The sequence below is a fragment of the Notechis scutatus genome, chromosome 2, assembly GCF_049901735.1.
Source record: "Notechis scutatus isolate UNSWTSFEM ecotype Mainland chromosome 2, rNotScu1.2, whole genome shotgun sequence".
Lineage (NCBI taxonomy): Eukaryota > Metazoa > Chordata > Lepidosauria > Squamata > Elapidae > Notechis > Notechis scutatus.
The window spans coordinates 208,859,976-208,879,646 of record NC_142010.1 but is presented as its reverse complement, the minus strand read 5'-3'; the positions used below and the strand labels follow the sequence as shown (position 1 = coordinate 208,879,646).

General features: G+C 39.1%; 1 pseudogene; it reads left to right on the top strand.

Annotated features, from left to right (window-relative positions):
• The first annotated feature begins 18,907 nt into the window (after positions 1–18,907).
• LOC113417732 (small nucleolar RNA U3) lies at positions 18,908–18,990 on the top strand (annotated as a pseudogene).
• The last annotated feature ends 681 nt before the right edge of the window (positions 18,991–19,671 follow it).

Sequence of the window (19,671 nt, the reverse complement as noted above, 5' to 3'; positions counted from 1 at the left end):
CAGGCTGAGCTTAAGTTTTTGATATGGATTGATGTTATGTTCTTTTTAAAATCTGACAAAGGTAATGTTCAAAAATTATTAAACAATAGTGTGGGGAGCCACTCCCCTCCCAGAAGAATGAAATATTTTAGGAAATATTAAAAAGGCAGAATATTATGTTTCCCTAAAGGAGAAACATGTTTCTAAAGACAGAAACTCGGAGCTTCAGCTCCCTGCCCACAGCAGATATTTGGTGCCCATTGAGAAGTACTGCATCAGCCTACCTACAAGACAAAAGGCCTCCAGCTCCAGGGTGATGGGATTAAGACATGACCCTCTATGACTTAATAGGATTATCTATCAGCAGAACTCACCACATGGCACAACCAAGCCCCTTCATTGCAGCAAGTTTCAACCAAACTTAGACAACCTCAGCTATGACCCCTTCATAGCCCCCTGGGAGTCTGACAACCAATAGAATACATTTCTTGCACAGGAACAGCAAGCTCAAGAGCAAGGCCCAAGAAGGTATAAATACCTCTCTCTCTCCTCCATGTGTTCAGCTCACCAGGACCTCAAACCAATGTGATCCTGTTCACCAATAAACCATCTTTCCAATCAGCCTCCATGTTTCCAGTGTCCTTCCCCCATTTGGAACTGAACCAGATGGGCATTTCTTCAAACAATTGTAAAGATCATCAACTTCCCCTGTAGTAGGGAATAGTAATATCATTATGCATTTAACTAAACATTTTAATCCCACCTTTTAAAAGGCCAGTTATTTTTGATGAGAGATCCTATTAAAAACCATATTTTGGAGTACAGTCAACTATTCTGTAGAGTTGTAATTGCAGGAATGTTCCAATCTCGGATGGCAAACCTCAGATAAAGAATGTTTCCAAGCAAATACAACTCAGGCAAACAAAGTCACTAATCTATGGATAAAGGAGGATTAGAGAGGGGAAGTAAACATATGTTAGACTTTAACTAGAGATAATTAATTGTATGGATTACTGTACTAAACAGTAACAAAAGTTAAGCAGTAACCAAAGTTAACCAATGATGGAGGATAACTAAAAATGTGTATATAAATGCAAGACTATACTCCAATAAAGATCATCATCATAATTCAGTTGTTCATGATCAAACAACTCGACTGCCTCATCATTACAACACTATTCTGTTGATATTGGGCCTTCATTTAATCTGGATTCCCAAATATACTTCATCCTGAACTTTTTACCTTCTTGTTGCTTGCCTTTGCCTGGTAGGGGTATGTAACTTTGATTGACAGAAATGTTAAAAGTGTTATTGCTACCATACCTTCTATAACAGAAAACAGCTGTATTCACAGGATCTATTAGATACAGAATATGATACTGTTGTACTTATATTAGCAATTTGTTATCTTCAAATTTGATTGTTAATCTTGATTGCATGAAAAAGCTGCTTTATTAGAGAAACAAACTAGGTTTATAGTTGCTGTTCTTTTGTGGATATTCTTTGACCTTCTTTTATTGCCCATTAGCCAAACATGCTGGAATGCCCCATCTCAGGAAGTAAGAAGAGATAAGAGTTGGAGACTGGAAAATGTCACACGACGCTAACGGGACAATAATTTAATGCTGAGTGGCATAGACTGTCACAACTCATTGCCTTATGCTTTGTGTTTAGTGTCAAGGAGTTACAGCACTTGCTCTGCCGTTAATGATGCACCTCAGATTGAAAGTTGCCCTAGAAAATCCAATCTCAACTACTGAGTGTTCCAATCTGCCATGCCAAAGAACCAAGAGCAGAAAGGGACCAGAGCTGGTGAGAATCAGGGAATTGATAATCCAGGCAGTCTCCCTTTGGTTTCTTCACAAGTCATCAGTGGAAGAATGGATTGGCTATCCAGCTCTTATACCTACATCATAACTCATAGCATTTCTGTTTCTCATAAGTCTTACACTTTTTATGCAATCATGAAAATGAAAGCTGATGGGAAGATGTTATCAGCTAGGGCAGTGGCTCCCAACCGTTTGGACACCAGAGACCAGTTCCATGGAGAGAGGTTTTCCCGCAGACCGGAGGGGACACAGATTTGTGTGCTGCCTGCATCCCGCGGATGAGACTTCACTTGTTTGCGTGGCCCCATTTCTAGCATGCCGTAGCGCTGTGCCACTCCCTGGACTGGGGGGTTGGGGACCCCTGAGCTAGGATGTCATTGCAGAAGAAGTTGAGAGCTGAGTGAAGGGCTGAATTAATTAGCCCCTTTCCTGCTCCTTATACTACTCAATTGCACCATACGTTGGGCTGTAAACAGCAATTTCCAATTAATCCAAATCTATACATTACTATAATTTCACTCCCTGTTTGGAAGGGAATTGTTTTCTTCTGATATCTGGAATGCTATTGTTGGAAGTTAAAACCCAACCCTCTCCTAGGAAAATGAAATATTTTAGGATATACTAAAAAGGCAGAATATGTCCTCTAAAAAGAGAAGTAGAAACTCAGAATTAGAAACTCACCTCAGAAGCAGAAGCTCACCTCCACCTTTGTTATTGGGCGGGCCATTAAGGCCTGGGCCAGAGTATTCTACATAACAAAGCCCTCTACCCATCTCACCACATGGCCTGGGAAGATTGCATCAGCCAGCACTCAGGTGAAGCCATGTGGTCCAGACAAAGCCTACAAAGTTAGCTAAGACCCCGCCCCTGGGAGTCTGACAGCCAATGGGATACATTTCTTTCACAGGAACAGGAAACACTTAAGGTGGGACGGAGCAGAGGGTATAAAACTAAGTGTCTCTCAGCATCTCCTTCACCCAACATCTTGAAGTGTGTGATCATCCTTTTCACACTGCAGCTCCAAGCCACGTGGTCCTGTCTATCATGAAACCATCTTTCCAAGCAGCCATCATGTTTCCAGTGTCTTTCTTCTCCACTTGGAACTGAACCCAGAAGGATATTTCTTCCAACACTATATTCAGATAACAATATTCTATAATATTTTCATTAGAATGAGTGTTTTGGTTTTTGATCACAGGCTCACATTTCTTATGTTTGCCCAACCATTCTATGCCCTTCTTTTATACAAAGATGTTGATTTAAAATGCAATATTTTCCTGTTCTTTCTGTCATGATTCCTCTCCTGTTGGAAGTTAAAATCTACCCCCTTCCCAGGAAAATGAAATCTTTTAGGATATACTAAAAAGGTAGAATATTTTCCCTAAAAGAGAAGTAGAAACTCAAAGAGGCAGAAACTCAGCTCCCACTACACCATTGTTAATGGGACATTAAGGTCTGAGCCAGTCTATTCTACATAACAAAGATCTACTCCAGGTAGAGACATAATAGGAATTGCCAAAGCACTTTCATTACATCATCATCCAGCAAAGCTTAACCAAGCCTGGGACTCAGGACAGCCTACAGAGTTGCCTCTGCATGGCCCCATGGGAATCTGACAACCAATCAGAACATAAGCTCAAATTCCAATTCCAATAGAGAGCATAAAACCAAGGGACCCTCAGTATTTCTTCCCTTTTTTTTCACTCAGGAGCTCCAAGCCATGTGGCCTTGTCCACCATTAAACCATCTTTCCAAACAGCCTCCATGTTTCCAGTGTCTTTTTCCCACTTGGAACTGAACCCAAAAGGATTTTTCTTCCAACACTCCTTAATTATTTTTGCAAACAAATGGATGGTTTTAATAGGACTCTCTAAGCCCGGGATGGCGAACCTACGGCATGCGTGCCGGAAGTAGCACGCAGAGCCATGTCTGCCAGCATGTGAGTCGTTGCCCCAGCTCAGTTTCACTGCACATGTGCGCGCATCTCCCACCAGCCAGCTGATTTTGTGGTATCTGCTGCACATGTGCAGGGGCGGGGGGCATGTGGGAGACATGTGCGCATGCATAGGAGCGCGGGGGACCACGCATGCATGTGTGTGGGAGCGCGGGAGTCGCACATGCATGCGCAGGAAGTGAGGGGAGCACAGGGGGTCATGTGTGTATGTGCAGGGGGCAGAAAAGCGGGGGTGGTGGTGCGTGCACACTTCTGTCACATGACAACAAAAAGGTTAGCCATCACTGCTCTAAGCCTATTATCAATCATCTAGTTAATGACCATTGTTTCCGTTTGCAAATTAGTTGCTGCTTAAACATGGGTAGTCTTTCAGGTTTGGTGATTGTCCAAATAATGTCCAACATTCCTCTGTAAGGTAGAATTTTTTCTTTAAAATAATAGTATTACCATACAATACCATACAATTTATTAAGAATTTACAGACTACCTGGCCTATTTGTATTCTCCATATGCTTTGTCAAAGCTGGACTAGTTTAAATCCAAATGCGATACTGGAAAAAAAATGGTCTCTAAAAATGCTTAACATAAAAAGAACATATATAAATAATAACCTATAAAACATAGAAAAGAGAATTGTTGCCACATTTGTATACTTTGTAAGTGAAACCAACCAGATCTTTAATAATAAATTCTTAAGATACTGTTGTAATTTGGTCCAGTGGTTAACACACCAGTATAGAAAGTAGGGGACTGTGAATTCAAGTCCCACCTGGTTCTTCCATGCCCTGCCCATTAATACTCACATCCACCCTGGATACATTTAAAATGATAGGATATACAACTCCACAGGGTAGGTTTCCAAATATCTACTGGGTGATGAAAACTGAACAGAGGAAGAAAGGAAAGGAGACAAAGAGAATTGGTATAGAAAATAATGATGAAGGTTTGAAGAAAGGAAGAATCAAGTTTCAGGTGGGAATGATAATACAGTAAACATGTTTAAGGTTTCATGTTTGATGGGAAAGAAACATAAGATGGCCTTGCCTCTATATTTGTTCACTAAAGTTTGAATATGGTGAGAACTGCAGTAAAGACTTAGTGAAGATGTAAGGACAGCCTAATGTCAATGTTCTTTTTTATCCTAGCACAATAGCCAATTTGCACATTCAAAGGAAAGCTCCTACATGACTGTTTAAACTGACCCTTAACAGATTAATCAAAACCAGACTTAGCTTTGTTTTTTAAAAAATTTCCTGAAGTGATAAGACACAATGATCCATGACTCATCCAATATTCACATATAAAAGCATTATTATGGCCTAATTATTTTAACAGTTGTAGGAAGTTAGCACCTACCCAGTATATGACCTTTGGGGTTTGTAAACCTTGGTTTATAATTACATGTGATTTTGTATGGTAGTGTAGGAAGTTAGCACCCACGCCTCTCCTAGAAAATTGAAATATCCTAGGAAATATTTAAAAAGCAGAATATTTCCCCTAAAAAGAGTAGAAACTCAAGAGCAGAAACTCACCTCAGAAACAGAAGCTCAGCCCCACCTTTGTTAGTGGGTGGGCCATTAAGGCCCTGGGCCAGAATACTTTACATAACAAAGATCTCCAGGTAAAACTATAGCAATTGCCCAAAGCCCTTTCAGTGCATCATCATCCAACAAGGCTCAACCAAGCCTGGAACTCAGGACAGCCTACAGAGTTGCCCCTGCATGGCCCCATGGGAATCTGACAACCAATCAGAATACAAGCTCCAATTCAAATTCCAACAAAGGTTATAAAACCAAGGCACTCTCAGCATCTCAGTTGTCTTTTTCACCTTCTCTTCTCACCTTGAAGCATGTGATCATCCTTTTCATTTTGGAGCTTCAAGCCATGTGGTCCTGCTGTCCACCATTAAACCATCTTTCCAAATAGCCTCCATGTTTCCAGTGTCTTTTTCCCCACTTGGAACTGAACCCAGAAGGATATTTGTTCCAACACAGTTTTCATATGAATAAAATAAGTTAACCTATGAACTCAAAATATCTCTCCTGTTGACAGAATAAGGACAGTTAAAGGATTTTAAAAAAATCTTCAGCAGTTATGTTAATTTATGTCTAAAGTAGGACAATATAATTGTTCAATGATTTTTAAAAATTATTGGCTGGTTCATAAATTGCATAATGTGGTTAGTTTTAGGCTTAGCATCCTGTATGGACTGGCCATGGCAGCTTATAAATTATTGGGCAGTATATTGTGAGAACTAGGCATTTTATTTCTTCAATAAACCTATACCTTAGGCAAACTCACAACTAAAGGTTTAGCCTTTCACTGATAAAAAGAACATAATAATAAGCAAGAGAGAGTATCGCTACCTAAGATTCTAGATCAGGGCTGTCAAATTCTCCACCCACAGGCTGGATGCGTCACATGCTGGCCACACCCACACCCAGTTTAGCGAAGGGGAAAAAAAGTCCCAATATGTCATGTGACATCGCCATGATAACGTGAGTTTAACACCCTGCGTTTTTGCCCTCCCTGGGCTCCGGAGGTTTTTCTCGAGCCTCTGGGAAGGCGAAAATGTCCTCCCTGGGCCTGAGTCTCCACATGTGTCCTGCATCTACCTGCATCCAAAACAGGCCTCGTGGGGACTTCTGGGAGGGGCGGGTGGGGCGGGTGGGGCCCATCAGGAGTGGGATTTGGGGGGTTCTCTGAACTGCACAGAATCTTAGCTAGGGGCTCTCCTGAACCCCTGCGAACCCCCAGCAGCCCACTCCTGCACATACACCCCCTCCCAATCTTTGAGTCAGTTTTGATTCCTAGTGACTACCTGGACTAGTCCCTGCAATTCATTTAGGCAAGATTTTTAGAAGTGGCTTGCTATTGCTTTCTTGGTCATCTCTAGACCTGATATCCTTTCCATGAGCATTCTATAAAAATTCAGGTGGATTGAACTCAATGTTTTATTTGAGACCAGCTCACCCGAGACTGCAAATCTCACTGGTCGATCCTTTCTTTTCTTTTCTTTTCTTTTCTTTTCTCTTCTCTTCTCTTCTCTTCTCTTCTCTTCTCTTCTCTTCTCTTCTGTTCTCTTCTCTTCTCTTCTCTTTTTGCAAAGATTCCACAGTAAAAGATACTTAAGGTACATAGTGATAAAGTAGTCGGGCTGAACTTCCAGCCCCAATCTAATTTGTTTATTTTTAGAGTGCTCAGTTTTTCTACCAAGGATTTCTCCTTTCATCCCAGGTTTTAAAAAATAGAAAGGATGATGCTTCAGACCTCCCTGCCCAAAGCAGAAGTAATGAACTTAATAAAACATGTTTCAGTTCCGAAACATAAGGATAACTTGCATACGGAGAACAATTTTTCTAATTAAACTAATAAAACTACATTTCTAGATGCTAAAGAATGCTTTTTTAAAAAAAGGAAGACAATATCCCCACACACAGAATTAAAAAAAAAAATCAGTACAACCAATCTACTGAATTATGTTTAGCTATGATATTGGATTTTAGGAGACATTCACATTTTGTTGCTGGTTGGAGAGCGTTTGTCTGGTCCATCAGATTAAATGTTCTTAGGCAGGAATTCCTTGCTGCTTCTCCTTTATAAATCTTGAGCACTATCCTTAATTTTATTTCACTTTAAGGGAGAAACCCCATCTCTTTCCCATGGTCTCTTTCTCTTGGGATTGGGTAGATCTGCATCATTATGATCAATATAGTCTTTCATCCTTAAGGAAGAAAATTTATAAATGTTTTATGGACCTGTGACCAGCGATTTAAAGGGAATGGGATAATATACAGAAAGATGGTGTAAGGCTAAAACTGATGAGGTAGGAGCCAGTGATTCTCAGCCAAGATTACATCAACATTGAACTTCTGTCTCTCATGGCCAAGAGAAAGTTAAACGTCTCTTGACTTGAAGCCAGAGGACGAAAGGACTAGAATTTAAACTGTGTAGCAGACATATTATAGAGACACTGTAGCGGGTAGATCTTCTGCACATACAAGTTTTCTTTCTTATCTGCAATACAGGAATTTATCTAGCCATTTATCTAGTCTGTGAAACTTCTGCTTTATCTGAACCTGAAGTTGAGCATCTGGAGTATTATTTCATTGCAGTGCCTAATACAAAGTTTGATAATAATAATAATAATACGTTGTCTCAACATACGCCCACACAAAAATCATCACAATGACATAATCCCCAATTATAACTTCAAAAAAGGCAACTATGATCTTATAGACAACGATCTCTCATCCCTTGATTGGCAATCTCTATTCACTGGATGCAATACTGTTGAAGATCCTTACAACATATTTTTACTTGAAGTCAAAAGAGTCATCAAACTATATGTACCAACAACAACTCCCAAAACAAAAAAAAACACAGATTACCCAAAACAATAAGGAAACTTCAATCCAAAAAGAGATCACTCTGGCGGAAAAATAAATCTGGTCACATTGCCAATTTCAAAAGCCTATACAAAAATTTATGCCACCAGATAAAGACTGAATGCACCAATTATCACATTAAACAAGAGGAAAACCTTCTACGCACCAATTCCACCCGTGCTTTTTACAATTTTGTAAACAACAAACTAAAAGACTCAAGGTCCATCCCACTCCTGATAGGACCTAATGGTAAAGACTGCAACGACGACACCATTAAAGCCAACATCTTTAACACATTCTTTGGCTCAGTATTTGTAAACAGCAATGGATCATGCCCAGTATTTCCTAGCTGAACCACAGAAAACTACAATGATCTAATACATATCGATTTTACAGAAGACAATGTTGAAAAAGCACTACGCAATCTAAAACCATCTCTGTCTATTGGACTGGATGGAATATGTGCCTACTTCTTTAAAAAGCTATCCACTGCCATAGCCGAACCTCTAAGCATAATCTTTGAAAAACTTTCAGGACTAGCTCCTTGCCAAAACTATGGTCACAAGCCACGGTCATCCCCATCTTCAAAAAGGGAAACCCCAGCCTAGTTGAAAATTACACACCAATCTCCTTATGCTGTGTCACCTGTAAAGTCATGGAATCAATTATTAACCAATCCATTATCCTCCACTTAGAGACAAACAACCTACTCTCCAATAAACAAATTGGTTTCAGAAAAAAACTATCCTGTAACCTGCAACTCTTACACTGCAAAAACATATGGACGACATAACTCAATCAGGGCAAATCAATAGACGCAATCTACATAGACTTCTGTAAAGCCTTTGATTCAGTGGTACACGACAAACTACTCCTAAACCTAAATTCTTATGGTATCTCTGGACACCTGCATAACTGGATAGAAGCATTCCTGTCAAACAGACAACAAATGGTCAAAATTGGGAGTGTCCTATCAAATTCTGTACCTGTCAATAGTGGTGTCCCACAAGGCAGTGTTCTAGGACCAACTCTCTTCATACTCTACATAAATGACCTCTGTGATCATATTAAGAGCAACTGCGTTCTCTTCGCTGATGATGTAAGGCTGTTCAATACCACAGACAATACTGCTACCCTTCAAAAAGATATTGACTATGTATCAGAATGGTCAAACAAATGGCAACTTCAAAATTCAACAAATAAATGCTCTGTCCTACATATTGGCAAAAAAAATCAGAACATAAAATACAGGCTGAATAGTCAAGACCTTGTTGATGATCCAAGCTCTGTCAAGGACCTTGAAATACTCATCTCTAATTATCTAAGTGCTAGAGCCCACTGTAACTACATAGCCAAAAAGGCGTTAAGTTGTTAACCTAATCCTACATAGCTTTTTCTCTGGTAATATCACACTACTAACTAGAGCATACAAAACATTTGCTAGACCAATACAGCTCATCAGTCTGGAACCCACATTATGTATCTGATATTAGCACAGTTGAGAAAGTCCAGAAATATTTCACAAGAAGAGTTCTCCACTCCTCTACTCATTGTAGAATACCTTATGCCACCAGACTTGAAATTCTAGACCTAGAAAACCTTGAATTCCACTGTCTTTGGTCTGATCTAAGTATGGTATATAAAATCATACATTGCAATGACTTATCTGTCAATGAATACTTCAGCTTCAACCATAACAACACACAAGCACACAATAGATACAAATTCAAGGTTAATTGCACCAAACTTGATTGCAAACTTGATTTATTTAATCTAAATAAATAAATAAATAAATAAATAAATAAATAAAGTAAGTTTGGGAGCATCCTATCAAATTCTGTACCTGTCAACAGTGGTGTCCCTCAAGGCAGTGTTCTAGGACCAACTCTTTTCATACTCTACATAAATGACCTCTGTGATCATATTAAGAGCAACTGTGTTCTCTTCGCTGATGATGTAAAGCTATTCAATACCACAGACAATACTGCTACCCTTCAAAAAGATCTTGACTATGTATCAAAATGGTAAAAGAAATGGCAACTCAACAAATAAATGCTCTGTCCTACATATTGGCAAAAAAAATATATCAGAAAATAAAATACAGGCTGATTGCACCAAACTTGATTGCAGGAAATACGACTTCAGCAACAGAGTGGTCAATGTCTGGAATACTCTACCTGACTCTGTGGTTTCTTCCCCAAACCCCAAAAACTTTAACCTTAGACTGTCTACTATTGACCTCATCCCTTTCCTAAGAGGTCTGTAGGGGGCTTGCATAAGCTCACCAACGTGCCTACTGTCCCTGTCCTATTGTTTCTTTTATTTTTTTTTATTTTTCTTATATGTATCCAGGTATTCATAACTATGTTTTTACTTATACCTATTACCTTGTAAGCAATTGACAAAAATAAATAAATAAAAATAAAATAAATAATAGAGTCATTTGGTAACTGGGTTAGCACCTATGTTAACAAAGGTTTATATAGCCCTACAGTGTTTTCTCAAAGTTTGAAATCTTTCTGTAGACCAACAAAAATGGGGACCTATTTGCAAAGGCTTCTAACTACCTTATAAAATAGCTCTCCAACTACCTAGGAAGGAGCTGTAAAAGGAAAAAAATATATAAGACTATACTGTATTTTGTATAGAATGACTTAACTACTCTTTATTTCATCTTGTCCCAGGATTGTTGACCCCATAAAATAAACTTAGAAAGCATCGGTGTGTCAGAATTTGGACTATGATAATTCCCACCTCTTTTCAGAAACTATGAAATCCAACCCAGAAAACTTTACTTTAAATTAAAGAATCACTCATTTTAATAATATATTTATGAACTCTGGTCTCTCAGCTGACCATGTCTTTGTTGATACAATGACCAATGATTAAATTATTTAAAGTCTTTTGTCTGCACTCTCCACTATGATAATTTTCCCCCCTGAGTTCATGCATAAAATAATAGCAGAATGACTCAGAAAAGAAAACCTTGTATTATCGGAGTGCAGATATAGTGTATTAAATGGAATACTGTTTTCTGGTCAGGTGAGCAAACAAGTTGGTTTATTATGTTTTTTTTTTCATTTCTTTGTATTACAAAACATTGATTTAAAAATATTAACCTCCAACCCTATCGCTTCCCTAGTTGTAGCTTAAAGCACCACTCACTACTTGTTTTGTCAACAAAAAAACATACATTTGGCTATTCAATTTTTTTAGTCTATTTTGGTTTTACAGCAACTAAATTGTGCTATCCTCGTGGTTAAAGCATGACCACCAGTATGTCTACCTTTTCCATTGCCTCTTTTCTGATGTTGTCATATTTCTCCTTTTTTTCTATTTTTCTCTACTTCTTCTCAGTGCCATTCTGCTGGAAACACAAATTAACATGCTGTATAGAATTCTCAGAGGAGTCAGATAAGTTAAAATGGCAGTCATAACTATGCAACTGAAACCCTGCCCCTTTTTTTACATGTACTGGTGGCTGTGGGTGCCCTGGTGCTATAAAAAAAAAAAGGAAACAAGACTATGTGGGACTTCCTTTTACCTTGCATAGGTATGTTCATGGACTATGGTGAAGAAAAAAAATCAAGGTGGCTAGGATTGTTTTATTTGCAGTGCACAAATGCCATGAACATAATAAACAAGAAGAGTTTTAATAATATTTTTTCCCCAAAAAACCCTCTAGAAATGTATTGTAGCCACTACTTACCTTTCTTTTTTTTTAACCATGACTCTGTCTTTGCAGCAGTTGTTCTGAATAAAGGCCACAAAGCAGTATAGATTAAAGATGTTTTGTTGTGGTGGTGGGACCCTGATAATTTGTTGTATTTGAAGCAAGATCAACATGGTCTCATTTCTACTGGAGCATGAGTGTGTGGATGCCTTTTAAGATGGAGGAAGGTGAAATGGGATGACCTTATGATGACTTCCTTCTTGACTGATTACTATTGCATTCAGTGCCAAAAGCTACCCGCAGTGCATCCACAGGGAGATTCCATTGGGAACGGCACAGATCTATAATTACAGACATAACCTACTGTTTGTCTGGCGCACACCTGGGCTTCTGGTTGCAAACAGGGCCCCACTTTTGCTCTGCAGGAGAGTCTTTCTCAATCTGATTCTTTTTACAAGTGTTGGAATACAGTTCTCATCAGCTTCTCATCTGACATGGCTGTTGGCAGGCAAGCAACACTAAATATAGAGAACCTCATTAAATGATCAAAGCAGAAAAAGAAAAAAAGAGAGTGGAAATTGTAAAAATCAATCCTATAAAGATATTGCAAATAACCAAAGGAAATTGTAGCTCTGTGTAGTTATTACTTTTCTATCCTGATGCTGTCCAGTAATACCCATTATCCCCAGCCAGTGATAGCTTTGTAAGAATGATGGTAACTCCTGCAGGCATATTATTTGCAGCAGAAGCCATATGGCCATTTTAGGAATAAGTAGTCACCCCTTCCTTTTGTGGCTGGGAGTGAGATAGATCTGAGTAAGGCAGCCTTTCTCAGGCTAACAGAGTCCAAATATGTTACACCAACACCCCCTACACTTTCAATTTTGGATCATATTCTCTGGATTATATAAATTGTAGTCTTGTTGATCTAGACAACCTCAGTTGAGGAAAGTTAGCTTAAGAAAACCTTCATAACATAAATGGATTGCTCAAATCACCTATCTGGTCCCTTCCAATTCCAATTCCAATATGCCTCATCATATTATTCTGTGAAATGTGACTTTTATAACATGAGTGGAACATTGCTATGGAGGCTATTACCATATGATACAGTTGGAAAATACTGTGGGAAGTACACCCAAAAAGGACAGTGCCAGAAACCTCACAGCACCAGAAACCTCAGAAAACAGTGCCAAGAAACTCAAGCCAGCCCTTCCCCTTTTAAGAAAACCAAGAATCATCAGTTGAAAGAAAAACTCAGAGCAGCCCTGCTAACAGAGCTGGCAACAGAAACCCAAGAGTATTTGTACAGTAGAGCCATTAAGAAAAGGGGAATCAGGCTAAAAATAACTCAACTGGAACTTTCCTTTTCCTTTTTCCTGGCAGAATTAACCCCCAGGATAGGAAAGACAAAGCCTCAGGAACAGGATTAACCCATTAAGGCAGGAAGACAGAATTCAGAGCATTCACCTTAACTAAAGCCACACAAACTTCAAGGGAAAATGGGGAAAAAAATCCATAAACTTATCATGCCACTCTGCTTGCAAGCCAGAAATGCTCAAGCTATGTCTGCTTTTCTTGCCTTCCTGCGTTAAAAGAATTCTACTTTCTAGTAGCTGCTTCTGCATCAATTTCTTCTTAACATCTGTGGTGTGTCCCATCTGGGAACAAACCAGATAAATTTCTTTCAACAATACCACTGTGGTATTGGGGGTTTTTTAGATTCATATCTTGGCTTCTTTAGATCCAGGCCTTAGTTACATGGCCTGTTTAATAAAAATGTGGCCCTGAATTTGCAGATTTCTTTTTCCCCAATGCAATAAACAGACAAGGTCTGCGTTTGAAAGGACCTGGGACTGTGCTGTATCTTTCCAAAATTAGTTTAAATTAGGGAAGGTTATGTAACCATGACATTTTCTTCCCATGAAAGAGTTTTCTTGTTGAGAGCAGTTCTTCCATGATTCTTAATATTGACATTTTTCCCTAAAACATTACTTCAGATGTTTACAACTTGTATCACTACAGGAATATACTAGGTAATTATTCTTTTCCTTCTTTTAGGCTTGTGACTATTGGAATGAAAAAAATAATAGCGAAGAATGAAGGAGGCTGTGCCTGATGAGAAACAACTGAGGACTTATGAACATCTTGCATAAACAGTTGTTACCCTGAAACTTGGAATTTAGAGTGATCTCAGTCCTCATTAAATGAAACAAAATAATACTAGTGATCATAGCTGTAAAAGTTAAAAATAATCCCTATGAGATTTGTTCTCAGCTCATCCATATAATTTATGCAGTCAACAAATGCCAACATACATAGGAAGGAAAGAAAAGGAGTAAGTAAGTAAGTAAGTAAGTTTCTCCACTTTCTAGTCACTTTAATTTGGGTAGCAAATTGTTACATTTTATCATTGTGAATGAATTTATTACTCACTTGTGGCCTTGAAAAGTTAACTTTTCATTTTCTTTTTTCTTCCAGATTTTTTTCTTGTACATTTTGCCAGCTTAGTTTAGGGCAAGGCCTTCCCCTGTTTCTCCTCTCCCAATGATCAGAAAAGTGGAATTAAAAATTCGGTAAAGTTAATGAATAAATAAAATATCACTTTTAGACATTTTAAATTAACTGATGCACTGGCTCTTAGTTTTGGCGGTAAACTAATCAGAGGAGGTGAGATGGAAATGGGGAAATCTCAGGAAGGAAAAGAAAGAGAGAGATGTAGTTCACACATGGCACGTAGACCTATTTTGGTTTTTATATATTTTTCAATTTACAAGAAACGATAGATATATAAACATCTTATTGTAAGTTTTACGAACGTATTCACTCATTTTGCGGAACAAATACAGACACTCTCTTTCTGTCTCTTAATAGTCATCTGATTTCCTATCTAATCTGGGACTGCACAGATTGTATTTGACTAGCCCATAAAAGAAAACAGTGATAGGATTGGCGAAGGTATTACTATCTGCATTAGGTGGAAGTTGAGAACATAGGATTTGTGACAGATAAGAGCCAAGGATTATGGTAGCTAAAGTCAGTTTTTTACATTTTGCTCATCTTATTGGATTGTTTAATTTTAGCATAGGTTGTCTTTTCAAACTGAGAAAGAAACCTCACATAGCTAAAACCATCTGCGTGGAAAAGGATATGGCTCACATATTTAGTTGCTGAATTTAAGCCTGATTCCAGCCTATTCTTCTTTCCCATTCAAACTCAGCTGTCAGATCACAATCCCCTTACCAGCAAGTGCACTGGAATAGAGTTCATCACATTTTGCAGAAGGTTTGGGATTCCTCAACCTCTTGGGAACAAAACATTCAGTGAAAACCAAGAACTGTCATTACGGCATCGGGAAGGGCAGTTAAATGTAATTTAATACTACCTGCTTCAGAACTTGCTGAAACATTTTAAAGTCAACATGTTAACATCCGTATTTCCTTCCTGGAATGCTAAAGGGGAGGCAGAATGTGCAAACTGGTTCGTATTGAATTCTATTAAAATGAACCTCTAGGTGTCTTTAATAAATGCATCTTGCTTTCTCATAATTGCACCTACCATGATGTTAAAGTGCATTAGAAATAAAGTACACCTTAGTTTGTCACCACAGTCTTCTGGGAGTCTCACAGTCTAATTGGAAGCAGAATTCGATTGTTTAGCATTTTAGCACTTGAAAAAGGGCAATGCAGAGAAAGACAACTTGATTTTTAAATAAGGGCTGCTGCCTATCATATCAGATATGCCACAGACTTTAGTATTCTAATACTAGGTCATCAGAATTACTTTATCATTATATATTTACGTTTAGCAGAAGAGCTCTTGATCAGGAAGGATATCATAGGAATTTGTCTACCTTGAAAAAATGGTCTTCTTATTCTATATCAAAACTATACAGCTGAATTTAACAAAAGGCTTGCTCTTTGCCTGCTGCTAAATTGATTTTAGTGTCTAGAAAATCATGGTTTTGGTGAGACAAATCCAAATGTTTACTTGATGTTTTTTTTAAAAAAGTGATTATGGCTGAGTTCTTACAGTAAACTAAGCCATCGTGGTAATAGTGATTCTGGCTTAACGTGCAGTACGAACACAACCAGAGGTAGTATTCAGCAAGTTCCAACCAGTTCTGGAGAACCAGTAGCGGAAATTTTGAGTAGTTCAGAGAACTGGCAAATACCACCTCTGACTGGATATTTTACAGCAGGGGTCCCCAACCACCGGTCTGCAGACCGGTACCGGTCCACGGAACAACTCCTACCGGGCCGCGGCTTGCTGGGCGCCGCCATCTTTTTTTCATAAAAAGCTCGGTGAGCTTTTCCGGTAGAAAGCCATTTCTACCCGGAAAGCTCATCGAGCGCAGCCGCTTATCTTTGATGAAAAGCGTGCTTCCGTGAGGTCACCAGAAGCACGTTTTCATCAAAAAAGATGGCGGCGCCCAGCTGATGCCGGTACCAGGCCGCGGCGCCCAGCTGATGCCGGTACCGGGCCGCGGCGTCAAAAAGGTTGGGGATCACTGTTACAGTATCCTTCCTCTGCCACGCCCACCAAGCCACACCCACAGAACCGGCAGTAAAAAAAATTGAATCCCACCACTGAACATAACTCTAGTTTAGAGTTCAGTGTGAGTGTACAAGCCCCAGTCTAGGTGAAAGCTATGAGGTTCCAGTCTACATTGACTTTGAAAGCATTTATTTGATTTCTGTAAAATTTATTTTATGTAGCCCACATGGAGTACTTAGCTGACCATCCCTACTTTAAAAAAATTGATTAGTACTTGGATTGGAGGCTACTGAAAATTACAAGGCTGTAAAATAATCTGGAAGGTTGAAAAATCATCCTGCAAAACCACTGCAAGCCACTAATTGCACGTCATTTCCATCTTCTTACCCAAAAACTGCATGGATGTGTTCACAAAATCTCCAAGATAGAAGCTTGATTCAAAGGAGAATTGATTGTTTTCTTCCATGCAAGTATATTCAGCAGGGCTATAATACACACTTCAGTTATAAAGACAATAGGTTGTTTTGGAGCATTTAACATAGATAGATAGATAGATAGATAGATAGATAGATAGATAGATAGATAGATAGATAGATATGAAGCACCAAGGACATTCTTGAACCAAAATGGGTCTTTTCCCAGGATCATGAGTGTGGCATATGGTTTTTAGTGGCCTGGTATGGTTGTAGTTGTACTTGTACTTGCACAAAGCAGCAAATGGAGAGAGAAAATGGCAGAAGAAGCTCAGTTCTAGCCTTGAAGTGCAGCTATGCTGTCATGAGGGATAATGTACTGACCTGGTTGTTAGCCAGAGCTGTTGTGTGGAGGTGTAGAGACAGCTGTCCATTGGCCCAGTTTGGTATGGTATATAAATGTTGGAGACGAGAATTCTGATGTTGCACTCATTTTCTCAGTTGCTGGGGGAACTGCGGCTGGTCTAGCCCAAAGTTAGACAGGGTGAGGAGAGAAAAAGATTGCTAAACAGAATAGTTGCAGAGAAAAGTTGGAGAATAGATTTAGCTTGATATGTAGACAGGGGTGGGATCTGACTGGTGTAACTACCGGTTCAGTGATTTACGTTTTGCTGCACGCGTGTGTGTGAAACGTCGTCAGCTGTGCTGCCTGGACAGCTGAGCAGCGCTGTGCGCGAGTGCGCAGCGTTTGAAAAAGCACTATTTTCCTGCTTTTTCAACTGCAGCTCTGCCGTGCAAAGCAGCTGAGGTTGAAAAAGCAGGAAATAAAGGTCAGGTAAGAGCCCAGGAGGGCAGGTGGGCCAAAACAGCAGCAGAAACAGAACCGGTTTTGTGTCTGCTGCTCTTTCAGAGCTACCAGTTCTACAGAGCCAGACAGAACCAGTAGAATCCCACCCCTGTATGTAGAACAATTGTTTCCAGTCAGAGAGGAAGAAGGAAAGTCTACTGGTGACTTCCCCAGAAGAAGGAACAGAATCTCAGAGAGGTGACATCTTTAACCAAGATGGGAAGGTGGAAATTGGCTATTGGGGAAGCCCTGGACTGAGTAGACTTTGAAAGAAGTTGTTTTCACCAATAGTGAAGCGGAAAGTGTTCAGTTGAGCTGGTCTAGGAGAAGGTCAAGCTATGCTGACCATCATAGTAAATCCAGCACATTCATTTACTTTCATTCTTTCTATTAATAAGCACAGAAATGGGAAGGAGTGGAAGTGAAAGGGGGAGGAAGCAAAGCAGTTAGCAGGAGAGTTATAGAAGAATAGTTTCTGGGGGGAGAAGCTTAGGAGGAAGCCTGTTAACAGAATTATGTTGTATATATTTGCTGTAAATGCCTGTTGTAAATAGCTTCATGGTACATAGTAAAAAAAAAAGCCCCCATTGTCTTTTTTCTTTGTGCCAACTATACTGTACCTTCATTCAAAAGGAACCTGGTCACGCTGTGACAATGAAATAGCTTCAGAGTACAACTGCATGATATGTGGAAAAGATTTGGAAAGTAGATGCTACACTTGTGCTTCCTTGTGCTCCTAGTCACTTTACTTCTGTGTCCCAAAGGTGCTTTTTCAAGCTGGACTTTCTGGTTTTTTTTTAAAGGTGTTTCACTTTTCATTCAAGAAGCTTCTTCAGCTTTGAGGAAGAATGTAGAGTTGTAATTGCAGTTGTAATTGCAGAGTTGTAATTGCAGGAATATTCCAATCTCGGATGGCAAACCTCAGATAAAGAATGTTTCCAAGCAAATACAACTCAGGTAAACAAAGTCACTAATCTAAAGGAGGATTAGAGAGAGGAAGTAAACATATGTTAGACTTTAACTAGAGATAATTAATTGTATGGATTACTGTGCTAAACAGTAACGAAAGTTAAGTAGTAACCAAAGTTAACCAGTGATGGAGGATAACTAAAAATGTGTATAAATGCAAGACTAGACTCCAATAAAGATCATCATGATTCAGTTGTTCATGATCAAACAACTCGACTGCCTCGTCATTACAACAGAAAAAGAAGCTCCCAGAGCCAGAGAAACTTCTTGGATGAGAAGCGAAACATCTTCGAAGAAAAACCAGAAAGTCCAGTTGCCTTTTGAAAAAACACCTTTGGGACAACCATGTCCTGTGACTGAGACTATACTTTCAGGGATCATTTCTATAGTATCTAACTAGAGAAATGCACTCGAAAGTGATCGGCTGAGAATCTCCATAGACATTTACCTCTATAGTTGGGCACTTTATTTGGAACATATCTTTGGGTTTGGATAGCTGAAGCTCCAAAGAGTCTGTTTTTGTTTTCATTCCCTGTCTCTGAATGCTCAAGAGACTGGGAAGAATACACTTCAGAAGGTTCTACATCTTTGAAGAATCTTGGGTTTCTTTCTGTAACTCGCTAGTCATCCCCAACCTCTCTGGTTACAAGTGCCTCTGCCAAGCAGCTTTCCAAAGATTTGGGAGAGGGGAGGAGGGACTTTAGCATAACATCACCCCACTTCTGTACTTGATCAGGCCCAATTTGCTAATTTCCAGAATATTTAAACAATAAAATGAAAACTTTATATGATTTATAGTTTAATGCACTATCAAAACCCATTTTTTTTTTTTTTTTTGCTTTTGGTCATCTTATTTTATTTTGATCATTTTATTTATTAACATTATTTGTCCCTTCTCTCTTGCCGTGCTTAACAGCCTGCTAGGAAGAATCTCTTGCAAGAGGTCTAAATAATTTCAAAAAGCTTCTTCAATAATGGTGAGGTGCTCTAAAATGAGACCAGGGGCTACAAATGTCCTTAAGCTGCAGATTGTCAGCTCCTGTAGTCTAACCTCACTTCCTGTGTAGTACTTTTGAAGTCAAGGGTTCCTGACCACTCTGCAGCAACATGGTTTGTTTGGCC